Source organism: Balaenoptera acutorostrata, chromosome 9 (assembly GCF_949987535.1).
Source record: "Balaenoptera acutorostrata chromosome 9, mBalAcu1.1, whole genome shotgun sequence".
Taxonomy (NCBI): Eukaryota; Metazoa; Chordata; class Mammalia; order Artiodactyla; family Balaenopteridae; genus Balaenoptera; species Balaenoptera acutorostrata.
The window spans coordinates 110,060,674-110,083,275 of NC_080072.1; the positions used below are offsets into that span (position 1 = coordinate 110,060,674).

At 47.8% G+C, this 22,602-nt stretch overlaps 1 protein-coding gene across 1 annotated transcript in view; it reads left to right on the forward strand.

The window, feature by feature from the left end:
* Positions 1-22,602, forward strand: part of NTM (neurotrimin) — a 931,513-nt gene that overhangs the window by 258,325 nt on the left and 650,586 nt on the right. The gene's annotated exons all lie outside the window — the stretch shown is intronic.

Consider the following 22,602-nt stretch of genomic DNA (forward strand, 5'->3'; position numbering starts at 1 on the left):
TGCCATCCTGAGAGCAGCAGGGGGCTAACCACATCCCCTGGAGTTTTGTTACATGCACAGCCCATTCTCCCTGCCTCTTCCAACACCTGAGCTGGAAGGGAAGGGAGGGAGATGGAGATGGCCCTTCCTGGAGTGGTCCAAAGAGCTTGGATGCAATAGGGATGGTCACCCATGTTCTCATCTTGACCTTCCTGAAAGATGGACTTGAGAAATCTCCAAACCAGTTTACACTTCCTCTACTATTTTTTCCCATCACGACAACAAACACTGCATTTTCTCATCTATCCAGTTACCATCCTGGCCCCTCCCTCAGTCCCCCTTTGCTGCCTGACTTGACTTTTCTAAAAACAAGTCTGTCTGTACCAGAAATGTGAAGCCTTAATGTAGGCTCTTCAGCATAATCGCTTCTTAATTAAGTCAGGCTATGGCTCAGTTTCTCAGAATTGTTTCCAGAGGGCTTAATTTTACTTCTGCTTAAAATTAATATTTTACATTTTCCGCTTAAAAGAAACAAAAAAAGCCTGGAAAGGAACTCGAGAAGAGGGGAATGAGAAAATGATCCAGGGAAAAAGAGAGATCATATTTCAACTCCCATTGCTGAAGCGTTCAAGCCTCTGTCGCTATTTCCAGCAAGCAACACCCAGTCTGTGACATTCACTTTAGTAAAACAAAGCATGGATCAAGGTGATTAAATGGCGCAACTCAGAGTGAATTAAGGGATGATTCTGTCAGCAGGAGACACCTGCTGTTCTGACGCTTTCCACGTGCCGGTGTGTCCTGGCTGTGCCTGCTCTGGCGGGGGGCTGTAGGAGCCTGCTGACTCTTCCAGAGCACGGGGTACATGGGTGCACCTGCGAGCTGTCACAGTCGGAGCTCTGTGTGCTTGTCAGGAGGGCAGGAGACCCAAGAGACAAATGATGTGAATTCTGTTCCTCCAGAGCTGCCTGACTACTGTCCTGTGCCCCGGCCCAGGCACTCCCTGGGGCTCTGCTCAGCTCTCACTGTTGACTGTGGTGCACAGAATCTCGTGCTCACATTCACCCTGAGGCTGCAGGGAACGCACTCTTCCCCGGGGAGGTGCAGGGCGGCTGGTCCCGCCCGACAACCCTGTCTGTCATCCATCAGCTATTTACTGACTTCCTACTGTGTCCAGTTGCTGGAACAACAGTACAATGCAGTGAGTGCTGCCTTCATCAACCTCAAGCTCCGTGGGCCACAGAAACTGAGTGGGCCGAGAGTTCACTTGGCCAAACTCATTCCGAGTGTGTGCGTGGAGAGCTGTACAAAGGAGACCTGGGAATCCTCAAACAGAGACCTGAGGTGTAGCCTGAAAATAAGTGTTGCCTAAAAAAAATGGGACTGGCTTGGATTTTTGCAGTATGGCCATAATCACATGTGCACAGAAATTCTGCACTTCTTCTATCATCCTATCATCATCCGTCATAAGACTACCTCTGCAGAATTTCCCAGAGGTGCTGGCCCTGGCCAGCTGTGTGAGAGGTTAGGTGCAGTCTCCCTGGGAGATTCCTTCCTTTTTTCCTCAGCCTCCTCTCTCTTTCCCAGCTAAGACCAGTGATGTGGCGGGGGGAGGGGCCGAGGGAGGTGGAAGATGCTTGAAGGCACCAGTTAGACTGAGTACCTAACCGGTTTTCTAGCCACATGGAATGTGTGCATCTGGGTGAACCTAGGTGGTGATCCCTGCATATGTGATCTATGTGACCACCTGAAACTCTGGTTCCAGTAGAAAGTGGTGGGACGTTGAGAAACTTCATTCGAGGGCCTGTAGCTGGCATTGCTCTGACGTATTTCCTCTTCCAATTCACATGACTGATTACTGGCCAGATGTCCCCTCCACCCCAGACTCATGGCCAAAAAACCACACCAGGCCAGCAGAAGGGGGTCTCTGCTGAGCGGTCTGCTTTTGCTCAGGGACGGTCCAAATTCGTTACTTGCCACAGAACGTTGTTGTACCAAATACTACATAAGATCATTGTGCACAACACCAGCACTGCTTGGGAAATCCTTTCCTATATGGATTTTCTTCATAACCATATATGTGTTTTAGGGACAGACTTATTATAAGGGACTTAGTTTACAGCATTCTCAATTTCTTTCCCTGAATATTTTATCAGCATGATAGATTTGTCTTAAGATGATGGAAAGATACATTTTCCTTTAGCCAATTTGGATTAGAAGGGAAATGATTTTTTTTTCCTGAAAAAGAATTTAGGATGGCAATAAGCCCATGTATGTTCAGGTGCTTTATGATGGGAGCCCGTGCCTCATCATTTATCCCATTTTGTGCATTGTTTCCAAACGCTTCCTCTGCAGAGGACAGGCTTGAAACATTGCCAAACGAGTGCACTGCCAGGCCTCCCCGGGCTCTGGTTTGGGGGTCTCTGTTCTCTTGTCCATGTAGAAAGGTGCCAGGAACTGAGCCCTTACTGCATGCCAGGCCTTCCTTCAAGTGCTTCATTTACAGTAAGGAAACTTCGCAGTAACCACAGGAGGTAGATGCTATTATTAGCCATTTAACAGTTTGGAAAATTGAAACACAGAGAGGTTAAGCGACCCCCTAAGGCGATAAGAAAGTGGTGAGAGGTCTAGTTTCAATGACAAGGCCACACACTTGAGATCCCCATCATACTTTTAGAGATGCCTCCTTTCTCTTCTCAAATGTGCTGATTCTTCTCAGCCTTTCTACAAAGCACTGAGTCCTGCTGCATCAGGGCCCAGTAGCTGGAGAGATGGCAAAGGCAGGAGGCAACCTGGGGAATCTTCTCTATCCTCAAGCCCTGCCTTCCTCTTTGAATACAATCACCCAGTTTTAAAACTCACCTCTTCCATGAAGCATTCTTCCAATGATTTATTTTGGCATTCTTCTAGTTCTTATGCATTTAGGTCTCCATGGCTAGATTTGTAGGTGCTCTTGGAGATTATACATATATTTAGCTCTATATTTTATACATAATTATACATTTGACACTTGAACAACATGGGGGTTCATCCAAATAGAACTTATAATCGGTCCTCTATATCCACAGTATCTCTGCGTTTGTGGTTTCAACCAAGCATTGACTGTGTAGTGCTGGAGTATTTACTTTTGAAACATATGTGTGTACAAGTGGACCCATGCAGTTCAAACCCGTGTTATTCAAGGACCAACTCTATTACGTCTTTAAAAATATGTACTTATGTTTCTTGTCTCCTCCATTGGATTGGAGGCTCCCCTTGGGAAGGTCACATATTCTGTTTATTATATGATTCTCCCAATAGGAACTTGGATAGGTCTGTAGATACTAGGCTAACTGGGGCACACAGAATGGATGAACAGCTAATTTAGGGGATTGGATCATGGCCTCAACACCATTCTACACCATCAAAAATGTCCATGATGCCTGGTCTTTGCAAGGAGAAATACAAAGCTTAGGTTCTAACGGTTAAGAGTATGAAACCCCAAGACTGAGCTCAACTGCAGATGTGTACTTTACAGAAGCATGTACTAAAAAAGTGTACCTACACAGTCGACACAGAGAAATGGACAAGCATGGAAGTTTCTTTTATGGATGGGCTTCAAGGGCAGATACACAGCGATTATCTAAGACTGGCCTCGGTAAAATCTGGCCTGTGGGCCAAGGCTGGCCTGTCCACCTGCTTTTACAATAAAGTCTTATAGGAACACAGCCCTGCTCAGCCTGTGACGTGTGGTCCAGGGCTGCTTCACACTGCATCCGTGGAGTCCAGGACTGAGGCAGAGACTGAGACCCAAAAGCCTCAACTCTACCACACAGCCCTTTCTGTTTCTACTTCTGACGCAGGCAACTTCGAAACTTCACAGGGAAAAGTCTCTGAACATCCAACTTTCTCTCCAGACCTTAACCCATTTCCTTCTCTTTCTACAAATATCAATTTGAAAAGATGTCCAGAACTTCCATTCCTGCAAGTCAATTATTTTCTCAGAATATTCAAAGCCATGGTCTACTTAGAAGCATATTTTAGATGAAGTTCCAGATTTTCTTTTATTGTGCTCTACTTTTTTATAGTACATTTTAGCATAAAGGGTACTAAAATTTTTTGTGTATTGTCTCACACTTAGAATCTCTCTGCCAAATCTTACGATTTGACCAGGAATTTCTGGGGTGTGTGTTGATAACCATCAGAACATCCTTGACACCTCCAACCAGAACTGTATGGTGGGAAATTGAAAAGAAATGAATTCTGGGGGGGTCTTCAGTCTCCACTTTTTCAACATTTGGAGTTTTGTTTCCATTTTAACCTACTATTCCCAATAAGACATATTTCCTAATTTTCGGTATTGATTTTTATATTATAGAAGAAATACAAGGATGTGCTCAGTGTTTCTGGGCCATGTTCACACTACCATGTGTTCACAAAGGGATGTGTAAAAGCCCTAAGCCCTGAATTATATGGAGCCAGAAAACGTGAAAGGGGACATGTCACCAATGCACTGCTTGCAGGGCTCCCAGGCTGTGGGCTGTGCATAGGAAGTTTAGCCTCCAGACCCATGCAGTACCACCTGAGAACTCTGGGCTAATGCATCTCAAATCTCACACGTTTATCGGTAGGATTATATTCCTCACCAACCTTCCTTAGCTAAAGGTCAAGTGGATCATGGAGAGGGGTCTAGAAATAGCAAGCCATGTCCTTGAGACTCAGAAGCATTTGATGCAGGGAAAATAGGAGCCCTGGGCAAAGAAAGAAATTCACAGCTTACTGCAGACTTGAGAGTCTCACCATGAAGGGTTTTCTGAAGTGCATGGATGGACCTCAGTGGGTTATTAAAGAGCGCTAGGGGTGGCTCAGTGCCTCTCCGGCCTTTGAGAATGGCCTCTCGGAGGGCAACCACCACACTGTGTGCAGGGGCAACAATGTAGAACTCACAGGAAAGATGCCTTTGGGGGTACCGCTCAGCTTCTAGTACAGGGAAGGGCAGGCTACAGAAAACACCATGAGGGCTGAGTGAGCCCACAGACAATGAGGTTCCCAGTCTGCTGAGCATTTGCTATACACAACCTCGTTAGACGCTTGCCAACCTTCTGAATTCTATACATCATCCTCGTTAAATGAATGATAAAATTAAGCCCTATTAGAATCAAACAGTTTGTCCAAAGGCATATAGTTGTAAATGATGGAACAGGACACAAATTCATATCTGATTTTTCACTACACCATCCTGGGTAGAAATACTAGTGTCCCAAGGTCTCCTGGGGACCAAAGCTGGGAGAAAACATTAACTTTTACGTAGCTTATAAATAAGCTTGTTGTTGTTTTTAGCCCACTAGAAATGATGATTTTAATACTTTAGGTAATTTCCTTTAGGCATATTGTGTATCCTAGGCTAAGTACAGCTCAGGACCTAGTTTCCCTTGGTAGCATATACTCTTAGCAGCCCACCTCTTTGTAAAACTAAAGTACCTTAACGATCATACGTGGAGGTGTGGACAGTGGCATGGAAACCCCCATCACATTCCTGTCCTCTCTCTATATTTTACAGCGTGAGGCATAGAACCCGAGATGTGTTGCCCATTTCTCTCGGAGACCTTCTTAAGGAATACTCATGAACTACTTTTTGCGGTACGGAAGCAGTTCAGAGACAAAAGGGGCCCATGACGTCTCCGATGTTGGACCAAGTGTTGCTCGTTTCATGGTGTCACGTGTCAGGTGCCTGGAGACAGGCTGACAACCTGTGTTCAGATTAGCACTGCCCCTCCCTCTGTGACATCGCAGTGGAAGATGGAAAGATTTCTTTCCCTAAATCCTAAGTAATAATGATAGTAATTAAAACACTGTGCATGGCGCCAATTAATGGTAATCAGGGAATTTACTTAAATCAATTAAATCTAAAAGTTATTGCTTTGATAGCCATATCTGAGTATAGAGTGGAGCTACCAGAAATAGAATGCAGTGTCTGTTTATGGGGGGTGGGGGTGGGCAGGATAAGTATTGAATGGGCTGAGAAGCGGTCTGAGCATTGCCAAGCCCCTTTCAGTACCTGGAGAGAGCTCCATAATTCATAACCTTGAAATGCATAGGCTGATAATTGCCTTAATCACTAGAGAAACATGGCTAAAATGGACTGAAATAAGCCATAAAACTCATTACAAGATAACAAGATTCTATCTACTCTCCAAGGTCATGTTAGAGCTCCATAAGGTCAAGGAGTTAATCACCTCGTTCAGTAGAAGCACCATAGATAAGAAACGGGTGTGTGTGTGTGTGTGTGTGTATGTGTGTGTGTGTTGTTTAAATCTCCCTAGAATCCAGGACAATAGAGATGGCCAGGTAGGTGAAAGGAAAGTGGACAGCAGTCTCTGAATAACCAGTCATTTGTGCTTTCCTTTTTTAACTCCTGGAGCAAAATCGTCTGGGGTGTTTGCTTTGCAAAGTTAGCGTTCCCTAGAATGAGCCCTTCCCATACAGATCAAGTAAGCTGTCAGCAAGTCAACGGTGGAGCCAGGCCATGGCCTTAGAGTCTGGACAAACTTCTTTCCCACTGGCCTGATGAAGTGCACCATAGGCAGTTATACAAGAAGGAGTTTTAGGTATCACCTACTCTTACCTCCACGTCTGTCAGATGAGAGAAACAAGGTCCAGGTAGGTGCAGGGCTGTCCAAAGTCCCACGGGTTGTTTCCGGTGTAGCAGAACTGTGAGGTCGTGCAGAGTGCAAAACCTCTCATTTTACTAAGAGATCATGTTCTCGGAGAGGGAAAGGCACAGCCTGAGGGCAGCACATATCTTTCCCTGGAGATGAAATCTCTTCATTCTCTGATGATGCAAAGAGCAATATCCTCTTAAATGTGGAGGGCAAACCCTCACATCCTCACACACCTCAGGTGTGGCCTTAGAGTTTCGTCTGTGAAACCTGGCCAGGGAGCTGTTGTTTCTCTTGCCTTTTTGTCCTCATCTGGTGACGGTGGCCCTCAGCCTTCTCTCCAGGCCCTCAGCTTACCCCTGCTCCCCATTCTTCTCCAAAGATGCCAAGAAGCTAGGCTTAGATCTACATCGAAGACTAGATCTAGACTTCCTTGTTTTCTCAGTAAAGACTGAAGAACAGCAAAAAAAACAAAACTGCCAAAAGGATGTTTATGAAGCTAAAATGAGATTATGGGCCTGATTCATAGAAAGTTCTCAATAAACAGTTATCACCACCATCATCGTCATCAGTTTAAGAAGGGTTGTGTTGAGGAATATTAGGAAAAAGTCATTGACTAGTTTTCCTCACTGCTATGGCCTCGTTAAAGGAAATGGGCTTATGTTGCAGCAGAAAAAATACTTAATTTTTTAAAAATAAAATTACTGGGAAATTCTGTTATTCAATTCCAAGGAAATATCTAAAAATCCCTCTGCAGTCCTCTTGGGATGATAAATGAGTTATTGTTTGGAGCCAAGGGGTGACTCTAGTGCCAGCTCCAGATGTTTTCAGGCATCTAGACACCATTTATTATCAATAAACTACATGTAAATTTAAATCTACTGATCAGGAATCCTAGTTTTTTTGTTTGTTTCTTGTTTTTATGGTACAATGTGATTTATAAATCTATAGCTGAAAAAGACCAAGAAAGCTATCATTTTTATAGTTAACCTAATAAGAAACTCTAGTTCCTGGCTTCTGCAACTGCCAACTCCCCTGGAAAGATTTTTCTTTAAGTTTGCTTTGTAAAAACAATTTAAATTAAGCTCCCAAATATGCATTTACTGAGGATTTGCTTTGATAGATTCTGCGTAGGTGGTGATTGCAGAATTAATCTTCAGTAAATACATTTTTGATAATCAGTTGATTTTCATTTAACACATAGTAACCACCATATAAACTCAAGTCATGTATATCTAGTCAAAAACAAGTTGAATAAATACCGACCAGTTATTAAAACCGTTTATTGAGAATTAACTCCTTGTTACTATCTGGATCCAAATCCAGTGGACACATTTGGTAGTTAATGTGTGGGATTCCCTGGTAGAAGCCACGGAGTAAAGCTTGTTCACCGATATCCATAGGATTCTTGGATATGCATTCAGCTTGGGGCTAACTAGCAAGTCTCAGTGTTGGCCTCTTAGGCTGAGAATAAATGAAGAGAGTACAAAAACCAAACTGGAGCCCACGAGGAAGGGACGCTTAGGGCAGCTGATCAGCTGTGCTGCTCCAAGGAGCTCCACATGCAGTCGACCACAGGCTTAGAGGTGGTCGCCAGTGGTGCGGCCCCTGCTGGCAGCCCTCCATCAGAATCCTCAGAATATGGGCACAGAGTCAGGGTCTGCCACTGAGTTCTAGGTCTAGGAGTTAACAGCTTGTGACCTTGGGCACCTGACGGGCTCTCTAACATGTTTCCTCCTTTGTGAATGTAAATGTAATGTGTAATGTGGGAATGTAAAAGAATATTGACGTCGTAAGACTGCTTATCAAATGTGATAGTAAGGAGGTGCATGAAAGGACCTTGGATGCTGTACAGCACATGAATAGAGGAACTGTCGTTGTGATGACTTTCCAGGGAGAAAAGGTTTGAGATAATACATTAAGGTTTCTGATGAGGCTTCCTTGGCAACCAAATGTATTCGTTGGGAAGGTCGGTGTCCAGATAATACCCAGATTTCCAGTGGCCACAGACCAAAACTATGCAAGACGGTGGGTCCAGTCTCGGTTCCCGTGGCAGGGGCCCCAGGCCCAAGTCCGCGCAGATGGGGGCTTACCTTCCTGAGTGCTGGACCCACTCTCGCTGTTGATCTTTTTGGAAGATTGTGCCTCGGGAGTGTCGTCAAATAGGTAGCAGTCCAACTTGGGGCAAGACAGCAGCTGACTCCCCTCACTCTGGAAAGAGCCAGAGTAAGTCCTGGGTTGGGAACGGGTCCATCCTTTACCTCCTCAGGGGCTCCGGGAAGTCAGAAGTCTGGGGCCAGAAGCTCTGGAGCTCGATCCTGTCCAGCCTGCCCTCCCCTGGCTGCTGGGCAGCCAGAAGGGAAGAGGGAGGAGCGTTCCCCACTGTGTCATGAGTAAACCAGCCAACAAGGGAAGGTGTGTCACACTCTGTTCTTCCTCTTCCCTGCAGCGGGGCTGGCCTCTTAGCACGTCCGGGCACTGCTGGTGGCAGTCACTCCGCCTTCCCAGATCCACTTAGAATGCAACCTGTGAATTGCCTTCATCTTTTACTGCTCTGCCAGGTTGTTTACTGGGCAGCCTTATTACCAATCTCCTAAAATCCCCATCAACTCCATAGATCATAGGCTAGAGCATGAGTACAGCTGCCAGCCTGCATGATGAGCCTCTGCAATTACTCACCAGGGCCTGGATTAAGCAGGCCTTTGTCACCAGGTCCCCAGTGATGGACACCGTGTGCAACATTGAAGCAGCTCCAGAAATGAGGAGGGGGAAAGAAGGAAGAAAGAGATCTCAGCAGTCTCTTTTTAAATTTTTTCCCTTTTTATGCATTTTTTTGCTGAATGTGTTCTTTTTTTTTTTTTCTTTTTCTCTCCCTCTGTTCTTTCAGTCTTCCTCTACCTAGTGTCTCTCTTAGCCTCAAGAAGCAGATGTGGGGCGATAGAAAGACAGCTTCATAGCCCTCGCCGCTCCCCCTGGAGGCCTGGCAGCAGCCAGCAGGCCCTGTGGGGTGGGGGGGATGGCAAGGCTCAGGCCTGGCTGGCTGCAGCTGTGGGAGAAATCTCGGATGAATTTCAAAACCTGCCTTTGCTTTGGATGTGATCAACAGTCACAGCGGGGCCTCTGTGTTTTACTGTGTGAGCAAGCTCAGAAGGAGGGAGCAAATGCAGCCCCCCACTCGCCCCTCCCCTGCTGCAGTGTGGCCGAGGGGAGGGCATTGGGAACTCCTCTACCTCCCTGCCGTGGGCCTGGGTCTGCCCCGAACACAGCAGTCCTGGAAGAGGTGGAAACAGGGGCTGTGCACTCAGCAGGCAGGCCGGCTGCCGCTGTCCCCAGATGTTTAGCCAGATGCAGAAGGGCGGCTTGCCCTCGGGTCCTGCCAGAATGTCCTGGGCAGAGAGCCTGGGGGCACCCGCACGTGTGGGCTCCTGGAGCAGCTTCCGGTACGAGAACACGGATGGAGATGGTAGCCAAGCACCATGTCTTTGGGCTCTGCCCCCTTAGCCTCTTCTAGGCTCTCCTGGGGACTGGCTTGTGGGTGACGAGAAGCGCTGGTGAGAAAATGTTGCTGGAAGAGGGCTGTCGATTACAAAAGTCCAAGCAAAGAAAACCTCGTCTCAGGTTATCACGGCCTCCAGCCTTATCACAAAGGTGCATGTGGCACTCACAGGAGGAGCTTATGAAACGGTTGTTGATTGAGCACGTGCCCGACTCTCTACCGGAAGACAGTGCGACAGCCTCGTGGTTTCCTGCCTGTCTAATGGGTCGTCCGCTCACAGACTGACTCAGCAGACGTAGAACACGTATATCCTCGTGTTCATGGCTGTCCCCGGGGTCACACAACCTCCTTCCTGCCTGAGGACGCTGCTTGGTAGGCTTGTACGGCTCCTTCTTAAAGGAGTCAAGTCCACCTCTGGCAGCAGGGGAGGTGGGACGAGGGAACTCTGGCCTCCTGCCCTTTCTGCTGGCAAAGCCACTTTCACAGAAATGTTTCCTTCCTGGCACAGCCCTGGGAAGATGAGGACGAGCCAGGTGGGCCCCCTTTCCCAGTGGCAGGGCCACACCCTTACGTCTGCTCCAGAGAAGCCTGGTGGGAGGTTCACGGTCCTCACAGCCCCAGGAGCTGCAGTTGTAACGGGGAGGAACCCCTCCAGGGCATGTTTCTTTCAAAGAGCCTCAGGGTCTGTCTAATGCGATCACCCAGGAGCTCCCCGGAAATGCAGATTCTCAGGCCACACCGCAAACGGGCTCAATCAGAAATGGGGGCTGGACCCCAGCAGCCTGTCCTTTAACCAGCCCCCTCGGGGCCTTAAAACCTGCTCTACCTCACGGGTTCTCAAACTGCACTGCAGGTTGGGATCACCTGGGCGGTTTTCAAAAACAGTGATGCCAGGGTCCTGCTCCCAGGGATTCTGATTTGATTAGACTGGGACAAAGCTTGGGAACTGGGATTTTTAAATCTGCTCTGGCGATTCTAATGGACATTGAAAGTGGAGAACCACCGATGTCACAGAAAAGGGGGCCTCGGATCCTTATCCCATCCCAGAATTTTGGCTGCTATGCTTTTTGTTTTCTGGAATTCTTAGCAATCTGGGGACGTTTGCCCAGTCATTAGGGGAAGATGCTAATTAGTACCATCTAAGCTGGTACCTTTCACCTTCCTTTATAGAGACAGTCGCAGGTAAACAGGGACTGTGCGGCCAGGTGAGGTCAGTGCCAGTTCCTGGGGTTTCCTGGAATGCAGGAGAGTCGCCAGTACATCTGGCTTTGCACCAGTGGCTGTCCCCTACCTGTGCCGTGAGTGCACTGGGCTGCGTCCCTGCTCCTAGTCCCAGACCCCTCTCCCGACACCGCTTCCACCCCAAATCGCCACTGAGGAGTAGCGGAGAAAGGAGGGTGGGGCTGGCAGGGAGGAAAATGCAGCTCTCCTGGATGTTGAGCACATGTCTGATTGTAAAAATCAGGAAATATACTCACCGGAAAAAAAAGAAAAAATCTACCCAGCCAAGCTCTGTGTGAGGTAGTGAGGAGAAAGGAAAGGCGTTACTCAGAGGAGCTCTGGTCTCCAGTGGAAGCCTCAGAGAGCATAGAAACAGCTCCCTTCTGATGCTGGGATGAAATGCTTTGCCCATCTTGGCCTCTGTCCCCACCCACCGCTGGCCACGCTGCTAGCTCCTGCTTCACCCCAGGAAAGGATGCGAGGACACGTGAGCGACAGCCAGACTGGCAGTCAGTTCTCCCCATCCTTCCCTCACTCCCCCTGCATTCACCAGAGTCCAGCTGGCATGTCCCTGGGCCTAGGGTTTCCCACCAATAAAGTATTAGTACCAGCCCTCTGTCTCCAGAGCATGGAGAAGATGTGGGTAGCAAAAGTGGAGGCTCTTGCATCTCAGCAGTTCTGCTATGGGGAGAAGGGAACCCAGAGATGAGCCCGAGAGATTCCACCCCACCCCCATCCCATTTGGGGGTTGGCTGGAAAAGAGGTTTCAAATCCAACCCACTGCCTTTTAGAATACCTGCCTAAAACTTCTCCATCTCTAGATGATCCCATGTCATTTCCCCACCTCAACAGACTCAGAAGCAATTCTTATTGCTTTTCTTTCCTGCAGTACAGCACGGGCTGCGGTGTGGTATCTCTGAATCAAGAGAATGACTGCAGGTCTTTAGGAGTCACCCCTCCTGGTGGGAGTTGGCACAGAGCTGTGATGGAGGCCAAGGAGGAGTTGAAGGCTTGGCCGTGTGTGGTCTGTTAGAGAGATGCTGCTGAAGGATGTGGGATGGGGCTCCTGTGGATGGGTTTTCAGATTCCCACTTTGCAGAGTGGGTGTAAGAGCGGGACAGGAGAGGTCAGGCACTGCCAGCTCTGGACCCGGGCACTTGCCTTTTCATCCTGTCTCCCTTCCCTTGAGGCCCAAAGGCCATCAGAGGGAGGACTTGAGAAGAGCTAGTCTGGGCTCAAGTTTGGAATAAGTATGCAGCTGTCAGTATAAACACTTCTACTGTCAGAAGACCCATTTCCAGGGAGAGCACTTGAACTACCTTTGGAATGTGTACATTTCAGGCTTGCCTGAGTCCTTGGTGCTCCGTGAGTCACCCTGGGGGTCGGGCATCCTTTCTTAACTCTCAAAGGCTAAGGAGCGTCCTGGCTGTGGGACCCAATGGGTTAACAGAGCCGCCTTCACACTCAGGTTAAAATGAGGAATGGAGGTCTGCAGAAGACCGTCTGCAGTTGAAACTATCACACACAGTCAGGCTGTCACCACTTGTGGTTTTACGATGGCCCTATAAAGAGCAGACAGGAAAATCACTGAAATGGGTTGGGCTGGCAGCGCCTTGAGAAGAGACAATGTCAGGCGAGCCTGTCTGCAGAGGCAGCTGCTGTCTGCATCCCAAGCCCTTCAGAAAGGCGAGCATCCGAGCCCCACCTTAGATTCGGAGACAGGTCAGTGGGGAATTCCTTCGCAGAAGAATGATGCAGGGCAGGAGGCAGAAAACGAAGGCGAGCGTGACCTTGCTGTGGAGGGATGGAGGACCCAGGGTGAGCAGCGGATTTCTAATGCAGCTTTGCAGCTGGAGCTGCTCGAAAAAGGCCAGCCTCTTCTTTGAAGTTTTCCCTGATCCTCTCCACTGAATTCCAGTTTGTTTGTTTCCCTTTATATTCTTCTCAGCACCCAAGTGAAAGACGCCGGTGCTCGGCCCTCTCGTGGCACCCCATGCCTGCCCCGTCGTGTCAGCCCTGATGCCGGCTTGTAATTCAGCACTTCCTGGTCCACTCTCCCCCTAGACTCCAAGCAGGCAGGGATCACATCTTTCATCTCTGCAGCCCCAGAGCTATCACAGTATCTGGTGTATATAGATCCACAGTCCCTTACCTGCAATTCCAAATTCAGAATTTCTGAGAACCTAAAGTTTTCTTATAACTCATTTTGCAGTAAAATCTGGGCCAGACGTTGGCAGGTTTGCAGAGTCAAGATGTAGTAGCAGAGTGGAGACAACAGACTCTAACCATTGACATTGTGGAAGAAACACTAAAAGCTAGTGCAAGCAGTAGCAGCAGGGCTCCGAGGAAGGGGTAATACATCTGGGGGCGAGGACAGGACAGCCTCAGAGACCTCCCGGCACTTGAGCTGGGTTTAAATCGTAGGTCCGATTCCCAAAGACGAGGGGATGGTGGGGAGATAAACTTGGAACATCATGTAATAGGATTTCCCGAACTTTCTGTATTCTTCTCTTCCCATGGAGTTTCCAAGCTCTCCCAGGGCTGGGACGTTGCCCCATTTTTTCCCATTTTTTTTTTTTTTAAATAGTAATCTTTTATTTATTTATTTATTTATTTATTTATGGCTGTGTTGGGTCTTAGTTTCTGTGTGAGGGCTTTCTCTAGTTGTGGCAAGCGGGGGCCACTCTTCATCGCGGTGCGCAGGCCTCTCACTATCGCGGCCTCTCTTGTTGTGGAGCACAGGCTCCAGACGCGTAGGCTCAGTAGTTGTGGCTCACAGGCCCAGTTGTTCCGCGGCACGTGGGATCTTCCCAGACCAGGGCTCGAACCCGTGTCCCCTGCATTGGCAGGCAGATTCTCAACCACTGCGCCACTAGGGAAGCCCTTTTTCCCATTCTTTCCACGTGGCCCAGTAAAAGGCATTCTGAGGACTATCTAGAATTCTCCTATTCTGCAGGAAAGAGTTCTGGGCCTTGCACATAGATTGTGATCAAGAATACAGTTGACCCTTAGACAACACAGGTTTAAACTGTGCAGGGTCATTTACACTGGATTTTTTTCAGTAGTAAATATTACAGTACCACACAATCTGTGGGTTGGTTGAATCCCCGGATGTGGAACCCGCAGACAAGGAGGGTCGACACTAAGTTACGTGAGGGGTTTTGACTGGGGGGAGGGTCGGCGCTCCTAACCCTTGTGTTGTTCGAGGGTCCACTGTATTTTCTTGAATAAATGAAACCTTAGAACGTGTGACTTTTTACATTAATAAGGTTTATTCTTTATTTGCATTAGAGCAGTTTTAGATTCCAGCAAAATCAAGCAGAAAGTACAGAGATTTCACACACACACCCCCTTACACAAGCCTCCCCCCGTTATCAACAGCCCCACCAGGGTGGACCATTCCTTGCATCCATGTACCTACACTGAAACGTCTTTATTTTAATGCCCGTTTGTCCTCACGTAAGAGAAATAACGGAGGCAGACAAGGCATTGCTCCCCCAGATCTGATTCAGCACCTCTCTCTACTTCGCCCACCTAGAGGTTCTTGGTCTACTGAGAAACCTGCCCGGCTGCAATGCCACAGAGCAGAGAGGGGGCAGGATGACAAGCTTTGAAAGGTGTAAACACGGAGAAGGCAGAGAAATCATTCTTGTGCAACAGAGGGAAACTCATAGGCCTAGATATTAAAGATGGAGAAAGGCCTACGGGATCAGTTCCCTCCCTTGGGGAGCAGAGTCGGGGAAGTAATCCAGGCCCACCAGTCCAGACCTCTCACTCGCTGGGAGTGCAAAAGCCGTGTTCTTCACCATCTCCCTGGGGCAGCTGGAGCCCAGTGTTGTCTGTCTTGTTCCAGGAGTGCAGCCCAAAGACACCAGGACTGGACACCAAGCCCTGAAAACCATTTGCCCTTTACGGTTTACAGAGCACATTTAAAGGATCATAGCCACCTCATCACATCCTGGTGGGATTTGCAGGGTGTGTAGAAACCTCTCCGTCTCTCAGATGAGGGCGCTGAGGCCAAGCAAGCTGGTGGACGTCTCACACTGGGTGAGGGGTGGAGCCAGAGCCTGGGATGCAGTCCTGGGCCGTGCTTCCTACAGGGCATGGAGGGAGGGGGCCTTGCTCTCCTGGTCCCTGGCCACAGCCTGTGATAAAACCTGATCAGTTATTCGTAGTGTAACACCCATAAAAGACATCACCATAACCATCCTTCTGAAGCAGAGAAGAAGGTTTTAATTTGTGTGTAGGAAGAAAAGTTTCTGAGTCACATACTTTTAGGAAAAGCTTAAGCGTGGCTCTTCTCTATGGACCTTCTCCAAGCCTTTAATATACTGATGTGGTCATGAATCTCCACGGCAAAGGGGACACAGCATGTCCATATTCAACCACGATTCTGTCCTTAGCAGAGCTTCTTGAGTGGAAAACTCTTTGGGGAATGAATGCAGCCTTAGAACTGGTCAAATGGGGAATAAGTGGTAACCTTTCTATTCAACCTTCAGCTCTGGAGTGTCCTCTGTAGAGGTTCTCAGAGAAGCTTGGAGGGGAAAAAACAGAAAACTAAATCTCCAAGAAGAGGCTCAAAAGAACTGAGTTATTCAGGCATAATAAGAAAAAGATACTAGCAGCCCACTAAAATCAACTTTAAACTATTGAGCATGTGAGGGGATTTGGGACCTGGCATGGTAAGGGGCTGTTCTTGGAAGAACACGGGACTGAGCCGGGCATCCTTGTAGCAGAGTGAGGGATTGGGGGTTTGCTCAGCTGTGAGGAACCTGTGGTGTGAAGGGTGGGCGCCTTGGAGCCCAGGGGCCAGACAAGGGCCCCAGCATCCCTAGTTCACAGACAGAGGGTCTCCTAGGATGTGGATGGACCAGGCTGGATCCTACTTGGAGGGAGGGGACCAGAGAAAATCACCCATGCAGGTCTCAGCTGGCCTCACGGTGCTGAGATAACTAGCGATTTCTGTAGAAACAGGTGTGAACCCTGAGCACAAAAGCGACCCTTGGATGCTGTGTGATGAAGTGGGCGGTGGGGAAGATAGAGACCTTGGCTGAGTTCATCCCAGCTGGGAGGAGAGAGGGGGAGGTGGGCGAGGGAGACAGAGAAAGACTCAGAGCCAGAGGAATCCGAGAGGCCCCAGAGCCTCCAAGGAACGTCACCCTGTGGGAGCTGTCACCCTGCTCCCGGGCAGGCACTGGCTAGCACTGACCCCAGGTCCCGATGCGTCTCTCTTCCCTCCCCCGAGAGGAGAGGCTCCACACACTGTACAAGCTCAGTGCCCGCATCCAAGCCCCTTGGTCTCCATGGTGCCTGGTCCTCCTTCATTCTCCTGCCCTTTCCTCTATGAAGAGAGGGACCAGGCAATGCAGGGCCAGGGTGGCAGGGAGGGACAGCAGCCGCCACAAAACAAGGGGAAAGCACGAGGGGAGGCTGGGCCCTGGGGTGGGCTTCTTGCAGAATCCCGAGTTTCATTAAATATAGAAAGGTAGGATGAGAAAATAGCATCCACTCATTGTTAAAGTTTCAAAGTCGGAAGCTGGCCTTGATTTCAAAGAGCTTGTGTGTAATGTGATGCACGGCTTTCTCTTCTGTTTCTCTTTTTATAGGTAAGTGACATTTCATTCTGCTCATCCCCAAGGCAAAGTTGGATGGTTTTAAAGTGGAAAAAAAATGATCGGAAAAGAAACGGGGAAGGTGGGAAGAGGTGGCCATCGAGGGCGGTACAGGTAGGTGCCCCACGAGGTCGTCATCCTTTGCGCAGGCAGGGGGGGGGGCGCCCCCAAGCAGAGGTGAACGCCTTACCCAAGGACCAGAGGTCCGAGTCGTGGCTGTGGCTTTTGACATGTAGCGCCTTTGCTCCTGGGAAGAGGTCTGTTCTCAGCACTGGATGCCCAGGGCTGTTGCCGAGAAGTCTTTCCCTGGTGAGGTTTCCATCCTGAAACGGGTCGGGTTTTGCATCCTGGTGCTGTGCATCAGCTGTGTTGCTGTGGTTTGCTGGTAGAGGAGATAGAGGTGAATGTGCTTGCATCTGGAGAGGCGGAACAAACGTCCCGAGGAGGAGAATTAGACAAGTGGAAGGTGAACATTCCTGTTGTGATAGGACTGCAAATGTAACGGAAATTTCTGGACAGAAGGGAGATTTGTGGTGAAACTGAGATCCTCTGGTACATTAAGAATCATTTACTTTACTTCAAGGTCTGTCTAGTTTCTATGGATGTATTTTTCTATTCCTGCCTGGGTGCTGCACCTAAGACACCACTTATTTTCTCCTTGGCCTGCAGCAAAGTGGCATCTAAAGCTGGAGGCTGATTTGTCATTATCGCCGCCTTACCTCTTCTTGGTCATTCAGGGAAGGTGTTTTGAAGTTCGAGATGAGTTTGGGCTTTCTACTCTTCTGAAATTCAATTGCTCTCCCCTAAGATTAAAGCGAAAGGACTTTTATTTTTCCTATAACTTGCGAACGATCCACTAAAATAATTGACTGATGGCTCTGCCCATGTGTATTTGCTATTTTCTTTGAGAGAAAGAAAGAAATGTAAAGCATTCTATTTAATAGTCTGTAAATCTAGGTGGGGAACATACAACTCAACTCAATAAAAATATTTAAAATGCAGGGTCCTATCGTGTCCAGTTAAGAGAGATAAACAGAATTGATTGAGGGATGGGTTGGGAGGAAGGAGAGAAAGGTATAAACCACTTCAGTCAGTGGTCCTCAGAGGGGAAATTCTCATCCACACACAGGAGACAAATCTGCAGACATTAGAAATGTTAGAAAGAGGCAAAAATACAAGAATTTGTTGTTTAAGATATTTAGTTCCATTTCTAAATTTTGGCTACATGGTTGTTATTTTTAAATTCTCTTTTCCTCAGTTTCAACACAGAGGGGAAAAAAAAAGCTCAAAATGCAATTACCTCCTCTGAAATGTGAAAAGTTTCATTGTATCCGGAAAATCGCTGTGCATCTCTTTTTATGACATCATATCCCAATCTTGCGTTCTTTTATTATATTTTCACTGAAGGCACGGTGACTCATGTTGTATTTTCATGGCTGTAGACAGGCCTGGGAATGCTTCTTGGTATTTGCCCTGCAAAATGGGGAAAATTAGGCTGCATCTATTGGGATCCTAGCCCAAGAGAGAGCTCTGTACACCCTGAACCTGTTTTGAAAATGCAGAAAAACTGCACCCAAGAAGCAATCCTAGAATCTTGCCTGACAGGGCAATACAAAGATGGGGCTCTTAGCCATAGGGCTTTCTGTAGCCCCTTTGTCACAAAATGCAGGTTTCTCTTTGCTACCTATGGATCAAGGTTGAGTGAGTCATTGACTTTGTTGGAAAGTTCATCTCTTTTTGGAATTTGTCAGCAGAATAAGGGCCGCGACGTAATTTCTTCTTTGTCTTGATATTCTGCCTTTTCTGCCGATGGCAGGTGTTGTGTTGGGGGGAGGGGCAGAATTCACCCCCAGGCTTCCCCTTTGGACACGCTAGTTTGCCTTGTTGGTCAGAGGCAGGGGTACGGAAAAGCCAGTCTGCTGGAATGGATGAAGTCAGTGCCTTGGAATTTCCTATTAATAAGGAGGTAATAGAGTATATGTTAATTTTACAAGAAAAATTTCCACAGGGTTTATAAGAACAATGGATATATTTGAATAGTTTCCATACGCTGTGGCTCTCAGAACTATGAGAATAAAATTCCATTTGCGTTATAAATAGCACACCCACAGCATTACTGTGTCCTGTGGAATCAGAGGACGAACAGGCAGGGCTTGCACACACATACATCCCCAAACACACCAACACTTGCACATACAACACACAAATGCATATTTTTACATGCCAACGCACAAAGCTGTGATTTTTGCCTTTGAAAGGGGACAGAACCTTTCAGAACCAGCGCTGCCCTCTCGTTGTCGTTTCCCAAGACAGCTTAACGTTCTGTTTCACTCCCCCATCACCTTCCCGTCGCCCGGCCCAGTCACCGTATTTACTTCACAGCTTGGTCGCCGAAAGCCAGCTTCTTCATCTGCTTTGGAATCCGTTGATCCGTCCCCCTGCCCACTTCAGTCCCCCTGGTGGGCACAGTTAACCACCAGGGTCTAGCATTGGTCTCCCTCCCTGATTTTCTCTCCACTCTCAGCTCTGTGGCCTTCCTTGATCGCTCTGTCCTTCCGCACCGGTTCTGGCCGGGAAGGAGGGCCAGGCTGTCCGATGGAGTTTGTGCTTCTGGGGCCCAGGGGTCTCTGGGTGTCCAGAGGCAGCAGTGAGTGTAAGGTGGTCAAATTCCACAAGCCGCTCCTCTGCCACCTTTGCAAGGCCTGCTCCGGGGGCGGCAGGAAGCCCCACACGTCTGACAAGGACCATTCTGTTACATTTCTTTAAAGCTAACCTTCATGAATTGCAGACACCATGCTAAGCCATGCAGACGCACACACTCACACACACCTCTCTCTCTCTCACATAGTTTATTTTCAGAACAATCCTATCATGTTGGTGTTATCATCTTCTTTTTACAAACAGGGAAATCAAGGCATAAAGAGATGAGATAATTTGCCCAAGGTCACGTGACCTTGAAGGCTAAATTTGCATCTGCCCCTCTCTCATTATTATATCCATGCTCTTAACTGCTGTATCCCACTTAGAGCACCTATACTGTCCCAGAAGAGGACAGGGTGACAGGGAGGGGAAGTCTTTAAATCACACAGGGCTTGCTCCTTTCTAGCTGTTTAGATCAGCCCACCTCTGGACCAACTAGACACCCTCTGGACAGGGTCTTGGAGGCACCAGCCCAGGGAGGTGGAAAAGAAATGGCGCAGGCTTAGATTCAAACTCAAGTTTGAGGCCTGAATCTACCATCAATTTACTGTGTGACTCCAGGCAATTTATTTAATTCTCTTAGCCTCTTACATCATGAAAAAGGCATATGAAGTATGGTTCTATTTTATAAGCCTAATAGGAGACCACATCAGAGAACAGTACCAATGAAAGGATGCTCTAACAATACCTACTCATTATCATTACCTGAACAATCCCCTTTCATCCTGGCTCCCCAAATCTCTAAGCCTAGTTCTTAATTTTTCTGATGAGGTCTAGAATTTTTGCCAAAAGCAAAGAACAGTTCTTGGCAGGTTTCTGAGCCTTCACTTCCTTTCAATACCAGGCCTAGTGGAGAGCAAAATTAGCCTGCCAATCACTCAGAAAAGTGTGGGCCCCAGGAAATTAAATTCCCCCTCTCTCCAGCTGTCTCCCCCCAAGTGCCAGGTACCAAATGAATACGCAGGCCAGGCGTTTCCATTCCCGTCTCTTCCTCCTATATGTTCATTTGATCATTTTAGTAGAACAGAACAAACCTAGTGGATTTGAGATGTAGTTCATTATCCCCCAAAGCCAAAGGTTATAGGACGGAGTTAGTGGGAAGGTGGGTATGCCTCTCTTACATCATTCTTTTGGATTTGAACATTTTCTTTTTCCAGCAATATTTAAAAGCCTCTTTTTACACTGGTCACCATCCTTTCATGGCCAACTGAAAGCAGAGAGGTGAACAAGGGACTAGGCCCACTGAGCACACCCTCGGAGCTTGTGTGGCTGACTTGGTTCTCCTGGAGCTGATACCTTTGTGCATCTATTTGGCGCCCGGGACAGAACCCACACAGCTGCTCTCTGCAGACGACGTACGGGTACCCCGCATGAAGTTGGGGAAACTAGGCTCTCCGTGCTTCTTGTGTTTGCCAGTCGTGTTCACACATTCCCTCCCATCCCTCTGGAAGATTAAGAGAGGATCTCCTCTGAAGACTGACAGCTGGGGCAGCTACTTTCTTACCCAAACTTTCCAAACCTCAGCTCTGGAGTAAGGGGTCTTCATCCTGACGTTTGCCTAACCATTCAGAGGAAAAGCCTCTTTAGCACTACAGGGCGAAAAATATTTTAGATACACAGTCACTGCGTTGATATGAAAAGCTATGGTGAGTGAAGGACACAGAGCTTTATCTGGACTATGTGGTCACTGTTATGGGGTAACTTGGGTCCCCTCCAAAATTCATATGTTGAAACCCTACCCCCTTGTACCTCAGAATGTGACTGTCTTCGGAGATAGAGCCTTTAAAGGGGTAATTAAGGTAAACTGAGGTCATATGAATGGGCCATTGTCCAATCTGACCGGTGTCCTTGCAAGAAGAGATTAGTACACAGACACACACAGATGAGAGACCATGTAAGGACACAGGGAGAACATGGCCATCTCTAAGCCAAGGAAAGAGGCCCCAGAGTGAAACCAACCCACCAGACACACTGATCTTGGACTTCTCACCTCCAGAACTGTAAGGAAGTAAATTTCTGTTGTTTAAACAACCCAGTCTGTGGTGCTTTCTTACGGCAGCCCAGGCAAACTAACACAGTCACTGCATGAATTAATCAAGATTCAGCACAAGTGTCTGGGAACAACAGAGGCTCCCGTGGATCAAAGAAAATAGGCAGGCTTGCAAGTCAAATAAATCCCTGCCCTACCATGTTCTCCTGACCTTTGGCAAGTCACCGTTTTGATCCTCACTTTTCTTATCTGTATAATGGGTATGATATATATCTCACTGCTGCATTGAGAATTAATTGAGATAGTGAGTAACAAATATTGTAACATAGTGCTACACATCAAGTTCTCTAACTCTTATTTCTCTTAATAGTGATAGGAATAAAAACTAATTGTATGTATAATATTGTGACTTTTAGCGTGTGCTAGGCATTGTGCTAAACGTTCACCCAGGGTACTTCATTTAATCTGGACTTTTTCTCCCCTTATAATTGAAAACACCAAGTCTGGTCTCAGGGCACTTTGCCTGGGATCATTGAATTCATCTACCTGTAGGCCGGGGTCTGAATGGGGGCCTCTGAACTTTCTACTCTTCACCTCCTTGATTGACACGCATCAGATCTCAGCCTTCCTGGCTTGGGGAGAAGGACTGCCTTAGTCACAGGCCATGACAGGTCCACACCCCTGTCCCTGGCCTGCCTCCTCTCTTACCATCTCCAGATGTTCCTCTATTTAAATGAAAGTTACAATCACAGACAGTGGTGGCCAGACTTGAAGGATTCACTTATAATTATTTACATCACTGAGGGTGAGATTACTGACTGTGAACACATCATGTACCACAAACACACGGGCATTGAAAGGGACGGGGGTCAACCGTTCTGCCAATGTCCTGGTCTGTTTGGATACGGAGCCTTGCCTGCAACACGCCCTCCCAGATCAGTGGGTCTCAGAATGAAGAAACATACTCAG